Below are 13,299 nucleotides of genomic sequence, written 5' to 3' on the forward strand. Positions count from 1 at the left end.
TCAGTCCTTCATTAGTAGTCGCTGGCATGTGAATTTTGCCAGGGGAGATGCTCGTTGTTCAAATATTACATAAAGCTGCCGATTCAGCTACTCCCCCCCTCCAAACCCCATCTCTACCCTCACTCACAGATGGTGAGTGGATTTGGTTAATCGAAGCAAAAGCAGGGATTCTACTTGGAATCATTCAATGGTTCCATTAAAACGATTCATTAGATCGCACTACACTCACTGAAGCCCTCCACTCCACAGCTATGGAAATCAACAGAGATGAGTTTGTAGTGGGGGAGGGGGGGGGGGGCTGAGAAAGAGAAGGGGGAACAGACAGAGCGTGAGATAGAGGAAGAATGTGAAAATGACAAACTGAATGTGTTCAACATTATCTCCCTATAACATGTACTGACACAACGCTCAGGGCTGTAGCTCAGAAGTTTGCTTTATTGTGCTTTTGGATGGTTTTATAAAAACAAATTCAGAGCATAACAAAGAAAAAGAGGAACCATCTCCCAGTATTTTTCTTTATCCTGATTTCAGCAGCTTGTGTTCATTACAGAGCACCCCTGGGAGTTCTCACTCGCTTTGGTAAACCTTTGAAAACCCTCTTCCCGCAGTAGACATAAGGATTGTCCTGACAGCTTCTGCTAATGAAGACTTTTCTTGGTTTTCACAAATGGCTGTGTTCCAGGCATTTGTTGTGAATATCTTGAAAATAAATAATCAAACTCTCCTCCGTTTCTGTTCACTAAAGAAGACTAAAGTAAGGCCAAACGAGGTAAGAATTCAGTGAAGTCAATATTTTTTTATTGAGGGAACACCACCTGCACCAAAAAAAATAATCGCTTGAAATATTCAACAGCACATACATATAAAAAATGTAATGTTTTGTTTGCCTTTGAAAAACTATGTACAAAACCAATACAAAAGTATATATATAAAACAGATTTCGTGGACACATTGGCTTGCACAACATGTTCCCAAAACCCAAAGCACAACATTTCGGTCCAACCATTTTCTTCAATAAAGTATCTGACCACATAGGCTACCTGTTCTACTGGTCTACTGGATGCAGACTACACAGATATGAGACATTTCAAGGCCAGCTGTGCGGTGGACATTATCAGATCCTACATATTCAGGTATTCATTTTTAGTTTAACACCAGGTGTAAATGGGGTCTAAGTATAGATGCCGTAGAGGCAAGACTAGATTTTCTTCAAACCCCTGCAGAGTGAAACAGCGTATGCTCTCCTAGCCTTCACAGCAGTCCCCAGGTAAAAACACAGTCACGCAATCTACTGTATTTAGTCACTTCTGGTTAGACAGTGTCAGGAAAATGACACAAAAAAGGCTTTTTAAGTCCTAACAAACTGCATGATAATGTTTTTATTTAATAGTGAAACTAATATGAAAAGTCTTTTTTACTTCAAATAACTTGAATCAGCAATACATGAGTTATTGTGCTGTCCTAAAAATACATTAGATCAGAGACCCAGGGAAATGTGACTAAATGTTGTCCTGATTTGAACAGATTAACTGTTGACAATCATAAAAAAAAATAATCACAGCACCAATCAAAAGATATCAAATAGATTTACTTCACCGCATTGCTTGTCTCTAATTTTCATCAAAACAGGGACCAAATGTGCCCTTATTAAATAATGAAAGTTGCAAGGTCCAAAAACAACCCCATCCCACTTCTGTGATACAGATCTGAAGGGACCAGATGGGATTAAGTTTAGGGGGAGCTTCCATCCATCCACTTCCTTCACATCTGTCAACACTGATGGGGTAGGGGCTAGATAAATTAGCTAGTCAGTGCTTGTTTTCAGGCCAGGTTATGGTACAATCCACCCGAGACACCCAGAGCCCCTCTGTTGACCCCAGCTAAGCCTCATGGTCCACAGGAACTCTGTCAGCTCTCCTTTGAGCAGCTCCTCCATGGGAACAAACTGCAGTACCTGTCTCTGGCCAACATGAGGCAGACTGTCAGTGTCCTCCTCCCCCCTGGCCTGGCAGCCTATACGCTCCTGTAGGTCACCGAGGTGGGGAAGGAGTCGAGCGGCAGCCTCTGGCCAGAACCCCACACATACCAGCACTGCCCCCGCAGCACCTGGAGGAGAAGGACACCTGAAGGTGATGGAGCGGAAGGACAGGTGGAGGCAAAGGACGGTTGCCGCGGTTATGCAAGTAAAGGCAGAGAGGATGGGCAGGAGGAGGGCGTCGCCAGGTCCCATGTGGTGCAGGGAGAGCAGGACGCAGGCCAGCAGGTCTCTCTGATACTGCGGCTCCCCGTCATGCAGAGTGATGTGGGCTGTAGGTGGTAACGAGGGTTCCGAACGGAACTCCAGCGTCAACCCCACAGCCTGCTCCTCACAATCCCCCCACCACGATGCTCTGCCAAAGACTAGGCACTTTCTGTTTCCCTTGCCATTGCAGGGAGTGATGTCACATAGGGCTGCCACCTCTGAGAGGATGGAGGTGGTACCAACCATTGGGCAGGAGCTACAGGGAGGGACCAGAGTCCAGGCAGCTGACCTGTCCATGCCTGAGCCTAGGGCAGCCTGCTCCAATGCTTCATTGAGGTGGTTCAACAGACCCCCATCACAGAATGGTGAGTTCCTGACTACAGGGAGGGCCGCCCCCACTATCACAAACCAGGTGTCCATATGATATTCTGCCAGCAGCCCTGCCAGCACACTGCATGCCCCCATGCCCTCGGGCCGTGCCCTTCCACCCAGGCAGCGTAGCGGCCCTTCCCAACACGCTCCTTCCAGCCCAGGGCCTGCAGCTAACCTCCGCTGGTTAAAGGAGCCCATCTGATTCTTCTTGCCCAGGGGCCTCCGACCCGTAACGCTGCAACACGTTGGGGCCACTGTGCTACGAGACAACCAGCGAGCCCGTGGCAGAGAACTCACCTACGCACAGGAATAGGAAGAACAGCTCAAGCCTGGCTTGACATTTTTTTGCAGAAGTTTGTATTAAACAATTCACTGATAGTAAATGACAGATCCACCAAAACTAAATCCAGGATGTGGCCATCAGTCACTGAATATCTCATATTATACTCATCAAATTATTCTGAAATTGTAGATAATTATTATCCTAGCACTTTATAATGTCTAACTAATGGTCAAAGGCCATGAGCAAACTTTTATCATGCTATAGGCTTCGCCATATACTTTAATTAACTTTGCACATTTGCCACTCTTACCTGGAAGCGCTGAGGTACTCCTGAGCAGTGCAGTCCCTGATGTTTTCCAGTCGTTGCCTCCGTTTCTCATTCAGGCCCTCAAACAATTTCAGGTTTTCCCCAATCATCCCTGTCTGTAGGGCATGGAAGTAGGAGCACGCCTGCTCATGTTGCGCCATGAACGACTGTGGGAGGAGCTTGCTGGGGAATAGGGCCTCCCAGACAGCCAGGTCCGGCCCAAAGTGACGGATCAGCTTGGACAGCAGGGACCTCACAGCCTTCTTACCATCGTAGTGAAGACAGACGACGTACACCTCAGAGTTCCCTGCTTTGCTGGTGGCCGGTTTGAAGACGCTGACGGAGCGGAAGCAGCAGTTTAACAGGTAGAGCAGGCAGACGGAGGAGTGCTCGTACAGAGTGAACATCTTCAGTACAAACGAGCCGCCTGGGCCCAGAAGGAAGAGTGCGGCCGCAGCCTCGCAGTAGTGCAGCGATGACACCAGGGCCTCCTGCTCATCGGGGTTCCCCTGGCAGTCAAAGCTCCCGTCTGCAGTCACCCCGTCAATACTGCGCATGTTACCCACAAAGCCCTTCAGATCCAGCAGGTGCCTCTGGCTCATGATGTCTCCTGTGTTGTCCAAGCCAAAGAACCACCAGGGCAGCGTGTTGGCAATGAGGCGGTTGTCTGTGATGGTGGTGCCCCCTCCGTTGGCCTCGTGATAGGGGTTGAGTGTGTTGGCTGCCCAACTCCAGTCACAGTAGCGCGTGTGCTGGCTGGTTTTAAGGTAGTGGTTCAGAGCGGCAACGAAAGCCCCTGGAGCCTCACACAGATGAACAGTGTTCGCACAGTACCAATGACCTTCCCGGCACGGTTGATGGAATTGGTATGTTGGTGCCAGACTTCCAGATCCTTATCGCTAAGCCGGTTCTTCACCTCATTTAGTGACGTCTTCAGGGTCTGCAGGAGGACGTGGTCCTGGGCCGGGTGTCTCAGTGCTTCGCTGGGGTCAGGGATACACCACTCCCCATTGGCCGGTTTGACGTATGTCCAGACTTTATTGAAGAGTTCTCTGACCTCCGCAACCACTTCCGGGTCAAAGGCTTCCACATCGGTGGGCTGCTGCCTGCCAGCTTTCCTCCTCGCTCCACGGCCCCAACTCATCCTCTCCACTGGACGCCCTGCAGCAAAAAAAACTATGTGATTTGATGACATCCACAACACTATGCAATGCCTGCATACGTGCCCTGCATAATGTAGACTATATCAGGCAAATGTATTTTATTTACACCCGTATTTGTTGACCTTTTAGTTTATATGCATTAATGCCCGGTCCCAGCTCTGCGTAACTACTGCAGTCACTCTATGCATGGACAGTGGTTGATTACTGATTCGTATGTCCAGCTGCATTGTTGTTAATGTGATTTAACTATGATGGAATAGTAGGCCATGCCTTATGTTAAATGAGCATTTGGCAGTGTACAATAATCATTTTCTGGGGCGGCAGGTAGCCTAGTGGTTAGAGTGTTGGGCCAGTAACAGAAAGGTTGGTGGATCAAATCCCTGAGCTGACAAGGTACAAATCTGTTGTTCTACCCCTGAATAAGGCAGTTAACCCACTATTCCTAGGCAGTCATAAGTAAATAAGAATTTGTTCTTAACTGCCTTCCCTAGTTAAAGGTTTAAAAAAAATCTCAAGCAACAGGGTGTGTTTGTAAATTCAGAGTGTTCACTCTTGTAGCGTTTGGACGCTCCGGCCAAAGAGTAGTTGATCTGAGCGTTCTGACCTCACAACCGCAGTCAATCACCCAAGTGAGCTGGCTAACGTTGTCTAGCTACTTCCAGACACAAATGAGAGAACACCACACTGGTTAGGCTGTTTTCATATTATTCAGAGCTTTGGTGACTAACTGTGCTGCTGGCAACAATTGAATCACGTTTTTTTTGCCGTTTGACACCGGCCATACACCGGCCACGAAACTTTCTGTCCAAAAATTACGCAGAAAAATTAATCCATGTTTTTGTTACTTTTAGGCTCGACTACTGCAATGCTCTACTTTCCGGCTACCCGGATAAAGCACTAAACAAACTTCAGTTAGTGCTAAATACGGCTGCTAGAATCCTGACTAGAACCAAAAAATTTGATCATATTACTCCAGTGCTAGCCTCCCTACACTGGCTTCCTGTTAAGGCAAGGGCTGATTTCAAGGTTTTACTGCTAACCTACAAAGCATTACATGGGCTTGCTCCTACCTATCTTTCCGATTTGGTCCTGCCGTACATACCTACACGTACGCTACGGTCACAAGACGCAGGCCTCCTAATTGTCCCTAGAATTTCTAAGCAAACGGCTGGAGGTAGGGCTTTCTCCTATAGAGCTCCATTTTTATGGAATGGTCTGCCTACCCATGTGAGAGACGCAGACTCAGTCTCAACCTTTAAGTCTTTACTGAAGACTTATCTCTTCAGTAGGTCCTATGATTAAGTATAGTCTGGCCCAGGAGTGTGAAGGTGAACGGAAAGGCTGGAGCAACGAACCGCCCTTGCTGTCTCTGCCTTGTCGGTTCCCCTCTTCCCACTGGGATTCTCTGCCTCTAACCCTTTTACAGGGGCTGAGTCACTGACTTACTGGTGTTCTTCCATGCCGTCCATGGGAGGGGTGCGTCACTTGAGTAGGTTGAGCCACTGACGTGGTCTTCCTGTCTGGGTTGGCGCCCCCCCCTTGGGTTGTGCCGTGGCGGAGATCTTTGTAGGCTATACTCGGCCTTGTCTTCGGACGGTAAGTTGGTGGTTGTAGATATCCCTCTAGTGGTGTGGGGGCTGTGCTTTGGCAAAGTGGGTGGGGTTATATCCTGCCTGTTTGGCCCTGTCCGGGGGTATCATCGGATGGGGCCACAGTGTCTTCTGATCCCTCCTGTCTCAGCCTCCAGTATTTATGCTGCAGTAGTTTATGTGTCGGGGGGCTAGGGTCAGTCTGTTACATCTGGAGTATTCTCTTGTCTTATCCGGTGTCCTGTGTGAATGTAAATATGCTCTCTCTAATTCTCTCTTTCTCTCTTTCTTTCTTTCTCTCGGAGGACCTGAGCCCTAGGACCATGCCTCAGGACTACCTGGCATGATGACTCCTTGCTGTCCCCAGTCCACCTGGCCATGCTGCTGCTCCAGTTTCAACTGTTCTGCCTGCGGCTACGGAACCCTGACCTGTTCACCGGACGTGCTTGTTGCACCCTCGACAATTACTATGATTATTATTATTTGACCATGCTGGTCATTTACGAACATTTTAACATCTTGACCATGTTCTGTTATAATATCCACCCGGCACAGCCAGAAGAGGACTGGCCACCCCTCATAGCCTGGTTCCTCTCTAGGTTTCTTCCTAGGTTTTTGGCCTTTCTCAGGAGTTTTTCCTAGGGAGTTTTTCCCAGCCACCGTGCTTCTTTCACATGCATTGCTTGCTGTTTGGGGTTTTAGGCTGGGTTTCTGTACAGCACTTTGAGATTTCAGCTGATGTACGAAGGGCTATATAAATACATTTGATTTGATTTGATTCAACGGGTGTTGAGCGTTCGTAACTTCACTTATTCTGCGCTCTGGCACACTCCGACGAGAGTGCTCTGAAATCGGAGTAATTAGATCGCCAGAGCGAATTTACGAACGCACCCACAGCAAGCAGGCAGGTCAGCTTGCTACACCTGACTGACTAGCTAGCTAACCTCCTACTACTAAATAAAGCTAGCTAAACGTTAGGCATTTCATACAATGTGCCTAAAGGCGAAACAAGTAAGCGAAATCATTTATTTAAATGGTATTGCTGGCTATAATACATATTTAAGGGATACATAACTTAGCACGTTGTTTAAATGGTCAAACACCCCTTGTGGTGACACATCACACGGGCCAGGACATGATTCTGTGAGTTGCTAACAGCACATGTGTGTCCCTCTCCTTGCAGGTGCAGCGGCATAGTACAGGTTGCTAAACAGGAAACTACGGGTCGCCTTTTAGGCCTTAACGAATTTCGTTATCTAGCTACGCTAGTTTCTCTAGCGTCAAGGAACATCTCCACCTCTGAATAACATTAACTAGCTACTATACCTTGATTGTTTACTGTACAAACACTTCCATAACAGGCACACGATTACAACGCTTACGGTCGTTACCTTTAGTTTGTAACTTTAACACGTTTACCGCCGGTAATAATACTAACTTTGTTCCATGGTCGTTAACTACACAACTCTGATTCCTACCTAGCAAATGACAAATCAGCTAACATCCTCTTTAGCTCAGCACAGCTGCCTTCTCAGCAGACACTTCACTGCAGCTGTGTGTGGTTTGTTCCGAGAGTGAGACATATGTACCCCCGGAATATTAAAAAAAAAAAAATAATAATAATAATCTTATTCTTCTTCGGTGAGGTTTAACGGCGGTTGGCATCCAATATGTTGCATTACCGCCCCCAAATGAACTATAGCTCCATTACACTTTAGGACACGAGATTGAAAGGGGAATGAGAAAAAAATAAAAACATATTTTTTATTACCCCATCAACTAACTTCATACTCATTTAAACCCATCACCTTATTCCACTACTTTAATTCTCTCTGATCCTACTTCAGGCCAACAGCCTGGGAAGATGGGACACCGCCCCTCAACACACCCTGTAACACTTCTGAAGTTAAATCTCATATACCCAAATACTTCTCTGCAGTTGCCACCACAACCTATATTTTCTGTGATTTACTTCCCATTTCTGCAGTACAGTTGATAACCATTACTATGAATGCTAAGAAGCTAACCTTACTGAAGTAAAACTCACTGATTGGCCTATCCCTCTGTACTGGCACAAATCTACTACTCACTGGGATCCTCTCAGGATCCCTCACCCTTGACCCATCCTCCTCCACTTTCTTCACTGCCTCAGCATATGACACCCTCTGCACTACTCTGACCCTGGCCACCTCCACCTGCCTCTCTAGCACCGGAGACTCCCGATCCCCAGCAACATGAGCACCCCTACAGTTGACAAACAACTTTATCCACCAAATCTTCACAATCCTCTGTCACATGAATCTCCCTCTTACACATTGGGGCAACATGACCATAAACGTTGCTCCTGAAACAGCGCAGTAGATTCTGCACAAAAGCTCTAACAGGATAACTGATATAGCCTAACATGACTTTGTCTGGTAGAGACTGACTCAAAAGGTCTGACAATGACTCCTCTGTTTCACCATGCTCCCCACTGGGTCTGCGTGGCACCAAACAGCAGGCATCACAAACACCAGGAATGTTCAACTTCAATTGCTACACCTCCACACTTAATGCTACCACATAAATCACTCCTTTCAACAGTGCCCTATTACTAAGAGCAAAGCAACAAACAGATTTTGACCCAAGTTGCATGACACGAAGCGCCTTCTCACTCTGGTCATCAGTAACACTAACAAATTTCACAAGTCCACTACAGGTTACCTTTAATTCATTTAATATTCTTCTTCTTAGGGATTGGGTTGGTGGATCACATCCGACTTTTAAGGTGCATACACCGCCACCTACTGTACTGGAGGGTGAAGCCAGGCACAGCCTAACTACACAAAATTGTTCCTTAGTCCTATTCCTCTAAGAAAGTGAAATAGAGCCCTAAACACCACTTCCCTCCCCCCACTACACCACCCAAACCCCAACCTTGTCCAGCCTTTCTAACCCTTTCACACAATCTCTCTCTATCTACGCTATATAATTCCCAAAATATCAACACATGCTCCACCGTTTCCTCCACCAAACAGTCATCACACAGACCTGTTTCATGTCTCCCTATCACAATGTGGCATTCAAACCTGTATGCCCAAACCGTAGTCTACTCCACAGAACTTCCTCTCACCTACATCCCATACTCCCCACTTCTTCCTTTACTGATTGTTGCACGTGATAAAATTGGCTCCCCTTACTACTAGCATCCTACTTCCTTTGCCAAAAATCAAGCCCTTTTGCTCGGATCAAGGACTTGAATTCCCTGCGGCCCAGCGGGACCTGAATATATACCCCCTCTCGCCTCACAGCACTCTTAGCCAACACATCAGCCTTCTCATTACTCTCCACATGCACATGGGTGAGAACCCAGCAAATGCTTACCACCACTCCCATCCTCTCCAATCCCATTAACAGCAACATCATCTCCACAAACAAGTCTCCCCTATCTGACCTGCCCGTCTTCACACTACTCAACACTGCAGCCAAATCAGAGCAGATCACCACTCTGAATGTTTCACCTCCTCCACCCATTTCAAGCCTATAATCAAGGCCATCAACTCGGCCGCATACACTGACACACAATCAGTTAACTGCTTGAATACTCAAACATTGTTGTTCTTCTTCTTTAAATGTGTATTGGCGGATCGCGACCGTGATGTGCATACACCGCTACCTACTGTACTGGAGTGTGAGGCCATTCAAGGCCTCCCTATTCATCTATTCCTCTTATTTAGCTCTGTGTTTCCACACACTGTTCTGGAGTGTGAGTTCATTACACTTCGTAGAAAAATTGCAATACCAACTTGCCTTACACCCATTAACGCCACCCCAGTTATCACTCCTTTCAACAGCGCCCTGCTCCGGGGAGGAAAGAAAGTGCCAGTACTTGTCCCTAGGCGCTTGGGAAGAAGCGCCCATTCCCTCTGGGTGGTAGAAACACAAAAAAAATCATCATGAGTCCACTTCGAGTTACTTTCACCCAACAACAGTCCCCAACCTTTTCTCCACCCAACCTGACACCACATATGGATCTTCCAGAAGGCAAGGATCCATTCTCTTTAAAAATCTCAGTCTCACTGGGCCAGAATCTTTCCCGTTCAAAATAAAGGGGAGCCTAGGAGGGCGGGCCGTCTTCCAGCGCCAGTACATCTTCAAGTCTTCTGATGTAAACACCTGAAGTCTCAAAAACATTTCTGCTGCAGCAATAGGTTTCTTTGACTTCTTTGACACTTGAGCCATAAAGTTTATAACTGTGGCGATGAATGCCACAAAATCCACCTTTATAACACACAGGGTATCTTTTGATTGGCAGCAAACATTTACGACAAGGTGTGGTGCATCCACTACCATATCTTCACAAGCATCACTTGTTTTCTCAACTATTTTAATTGCCTTCACATAGGAGATTCGATTGACTGCTCTAACTTTTGCTACCTCAATCTCTTTCACCCTTACAGGACACTCCAGGAACTCGGATCACGATCCCCACCACAATTGCAACACCGTTGTCCTTCTACATACCATTCTTCAATATACTCCATCCATCTGCACAAACTTGAAACATGGCCAAATTCTTTGCAATTTTTACACTACAATGGTTTGGGGAAGAAAGCTCTTACAGCGAATCTTACATAACCAAGTTTCACATTCGTAGGTAGGTGGTCTTTATAAATAAATAAAACAGGACGACAGACTTTCTTATTTTTTTCCATTCACCCAGCAGTTAAGGTGCCGGACACCAACTACACCAGGAATTCTCTTCATGTATTCAATGTTAACATCCATCGTCACCCCTGAGATGAATACTTTAACGGGCTCTCTGCTCTGAAGTTCACAGCACGATACTTCTGTTGTATGGATTATTTAGAGAATTACTGCAATCTTACTCTGTTCTACAGAAACCCAATTAATCCGAATAATAGCACTTCTGGTCACTTTGATAGATTCCACTTTTCCCAGCACATGCTTCACCATCTTCGACACCTCAAATGGGTCTCCCATGTATGCAACCTTAACATACACAAATATCTATCCTCCACTCCAACTTCAGATCATTTCCTTTTTGTTCCATTCTTTGACACGACTGTTGTCCATTCATCTTCACCAATTTTGAGGTGCCAGTACAGTTCCTGTGAGCTTGGGCCCGAGTTAAGCACTGGCAATGGGGCCATTAGAGAAATCCCACACTAAATAGAACTTATTCAGAACCAATTAAGTGAAGTCTGACCTAAGTCCTTCTCTGACTGTACCGAACCATTGGGAAACCAGAAATCCACAACTTCACCCCATCCCCCAAAGTCTCAGCCTGAAGAGTGGAGCTGCGGGTGATGTAATGGCCTTAATTTGACATGATAATGGTTCGTTTATTAGTCTGAGAGAACAACATGAGAACTGTGTGCATTCTACCCATACTGCCCTGAGGCGTGTACATCTGTGCTCTGTCTCACACTATGTTCCCATATTACTACTGCTGTAACTGTGATAAGAGATAGACATCTTAGAAATTATAACCTTTAGAGACACTTATGCCAGTAATGCCACACTGGTGTCGAAAGAGTAGGAATTATTGTACATCTCAAAATGTTTATTCACTAACCAAAATTATATTGTTTATTTGTGACATGCTTTAGCTTGAGGTAGTCTCAGCCTTTTCTTCACACTTGAAGATGCCATTCTCCTATTCAGACCATTTTAGAAAAGTAAACACAAAATTATTTGTGCGAAATTCATTTATTGCTAAAGTAGACCTGCTAACAAGTTAGTTGTCTGCCACTTTCTATTTTTCTTGCTCTATTGTGTTTCACTCTTCCTCTATAACAATGTGTTTGTTTGTAGTTGTCTATGTCAGTGATATCGATGTCTCTTCATGATGTCACTATCATTGTGTGTGTGTGTGTGTGTGTGTGTGTGTGTGTGTGTGTGTGTGTGTTAGAGGGAGTAGTGTGTTGGTACTGTAACACATGACAACAGAGACACTGCTGCTGAATGTTGGGAACAGGGTGGAGCTTTTGATGCCGTCATACAACTAACTATACACTACATGACCAAAAGTATGTGGACACCTGCTCATCGAACATCTCATTCCAAAATCATGGCATTAATATGGAGTTGGTCCCCCTTTGCTGCTATAACAGCTTCAACTATTTTGGGAAGACTTTTCACTAGATGATGGAACATTGCTACGGGGAATTGCTTCCATTCAGCCATAAGAGCATTAGTGAGGTCGGGCACTGATTTTGGGCGATTAGGCCTGGCTCGCAGTCAGCGTTCCAATTAATCCCAAGGGTGTTCGATGGCGTTGAGGTCAGAGCTCTGTGCAGGCCAGTGAAGTTCTTCCACACCGATCTCGACTTACCATTTCTGTATGGACCACGCTTTGTGCATGGGGGCATTGTCATGCTGAAACAGGAAAGGGCCTCCCCCAAACTGTTGCCACAAAGTTGGAAGCACAGAATTGTCTAAAATGTCATTGTATGCTGTTGCGTTAAGAGTTCCCTTCACTGGAACTAAGGGGCCTAGCCCGAACAATGAAAAACAGCCTCAGACCATTATTCCTTCTCCACCAAATGGTACAGTTGGCACTATACATTCGGGCAGGTAGCTTTGGTGAAATATAATTCATCACTCCAGAGAACAGGTCTCCAGAGTCCAATGGCGGTGAACTTTATACCACTCCATCCAACACTTGGCATTGCACATGGTGATCTTAGGCTTGTGTGCAGCTGTTCGGCCATGGAAACCCATTTCATTAAGCTCCTGACGAACAGTTATTGCTCCAGAGGCAGTTTGGAACTCGGTAGTGAGTGTTGCAACCGAGGACAGACGATTTTTACTGTCCCATTCTGTGAGCTTGTGTGACCTACCACTTCACGGCTGAGCCGTTGTTGCTCCTAAATATTTCCACTTCACAATAACAGCACTTACAGTTGACCGGGGCAGCTCTAGCAGGGCAGAAATTTGACTAACTGACTTGTTGGAAAGGTGGCATCCTATGACGGTGTCATGTTGAATGTCACTGAGCTTTTCAGTAAGGCCATTCTACTGTCAATGTTTGTCTATGGAGATTGCATGGATGTGTGCTCAATTTTATACTTGTCAGCAAAGAGTGAGGATGAAATAACCAAATCCACAAATTTTAAGGGGTGTCCACATACTTTTGTATATATAGTGTATTTTAATGTAGTGGCAGCAAGAGACACACACACGTTCCTTCTGCTCGGCAGTTTTCTTTCCCCCGATGATTGTGAACATCCGATTACATCTGATTAGGAAGAACCGAGCTTTAAGTGTCCTCTAACTGTCAACTCAATTACTGAATAACAGCCTGAGAGAGGCAGAAACAGAGGGAGAGAATGATAGAG

General features: G+C 46.0%; 1 pseudogene; it reads right to left on the minus strand.

Moving 5' to 3' along the window:
* Nucleotides 1–1,428: 1,428 nt before the first annotated feature.
* On the minus strand, nucleotides 1,429–7,667 carry LOC115167200 (cap-specific mRNA (nucleoside-2'-O-)-methyltransferase 2-like; annotated as a pseudogene).
* Between the last annotated feature and the right edge of the window lie 5,632 nt (nucleotides 7,668–13,299).

Source organism: Salmo trutta, chromosome 29, assembly GCF_901001165.1.
Source record: "Salmo trutta chromosome 29, fSalTru1.1, whole genome shotgun sequence".
Classification (NCBI taxonomy): domain Eukaryota; kingdom Metazoa; phylum Chordata; class Actinopteri; order Salmoniformes; family Salmonidae; genus Salmo; species Salmo trutta.